This window comes from Halyomorpha halys, unplaced genomic scaffold (genome assembly GCF_000696795.3).
Source record: "Halyomorpha halys isolate HHAL.00 unplaced genomic scaffold, Hhal_1.1 Scaffold569.1, whole genome shotgun sequence".
NCBI classification, from domain to species: Eukaryota; Metazoa; Arthropoda; class Insecta; order Hemiptera; family Pentatomidae; genus Halyomorpha; species Halyomorpha halys.
Window position 1 is genome coordinate 200,297 of NW_027116742.1, and position 1,493 is coordinate 201,789.

Below are 1,493 nucleotides of genomic sequence, written 5' to 3' on the forward strand. Positions count from 1 at the left end.
ATCAATTTTTACGGTCAACTATACATACATATTTACAATATTATTGAAATAAATTTTGCAGAATGGACAGAGTTCATTTGCCTTGAAAGTGATGGTTTTGCTTCCGTGGTGTAGTTTGATATGCTCCGGATTTCCTACGTGTAACCATGTTGGAGGTACAAAATTATCTTTTGTTAGCCATGTCTCTACAAAATATAACACTGAGTTCCTTCTAATAACTTCGCATTCATTACTGGTAAATTTAAATAAATTTTTAAATCCATTTATATTGCTAAGTTCAGTCTACATTCTATTTTTTGAAAAAATATTAACCTTATTAGGAGCCTTGATCTGGTTTTGTGACCGAGTGACACTGTGAGAGTGACCAATATGTTGTCAGGTAGGTATCTGGTCATTTGATACAGTTGAAAGACTCCTAGAACGAAATCTGAATTGAACCAGTCTTTCTTCGGTTTTCCTTTTTTTTATTAACCTGCTCTTTATCAGATGATTTTATTTGTTTACCCTCTTTTTGTGCGTTTGAACAGGGTTTTAAAGTTTCTGATTCCTGTTTTTTAAGAATATTTTCTACTTCTTTTATTCGATAATATGAACTTCTTATTTTAAAAAAGGCTTTCATGTAGGAAACATTTTCATCAATATTGCGTAAATTTTGAAGATAGGAATATATTTTTCTCCCTTCTTCGCTTTCCTCTAGTGTTTTATCGTGATTGATGGAAATGTTTTTACTTTTTAGTATTTCTTTCTGACTAAATATTTCCTCTTTGAGATTACTGTTATTTAGTGACACTAACATTGGTCCTCTTTTTAATCGAAAACAATTATTTACGGTGTAATCAGGGAGACTTATATTTCCCTGGTTTAAAAGTTCTTTAAATTTTTCAAATGTATTTTCATTGTCTGTGTGGGGGACATTATAAAGAACAAAATTATGTTTCAAGAAGTAAAAATTATTAATTTAATATTCTATTATATAAAATAAGATCAACCAGAATAATATATCTAAATATTAATATATAAGTAAGCTTATGAATGAAATATGGTCCGGGTGCGGTAAAAAAAAACTCAAATAGTAGATTACTATTTTATATTATAGAGCCAACGTTTCGCCCCACGTTGCAGGGCTTCGTCAGGGCTAAAAAAGATACAAACACAATAGTTACAAAAAGAAAAAAAGAAAAAACATAAGTGTAAAATAACAGGGGTATAAAATGTAAAAACGAAAGATATAATAAGAAAAATTAAAGGTTATAAATAGTAAATGAAAAGGGTAATAGTAACAGATAGATAAGAGAAGGAATATTAAAGAAAGTACAAACAGAGAGATGAAAAAAGAAAAAAAAATACAAATCAAATGATGAGACAGAATGCATACCTGTTTTGACGGCAGTCAAAAACAAAGTGACCGTTGGTATTGGGAGGAGTGGGGATGGCAGTTATGTTTAATTAGTTTTTTTAGCGCTGACGAAGCCCTGCAACGTGGGGCGAAACCT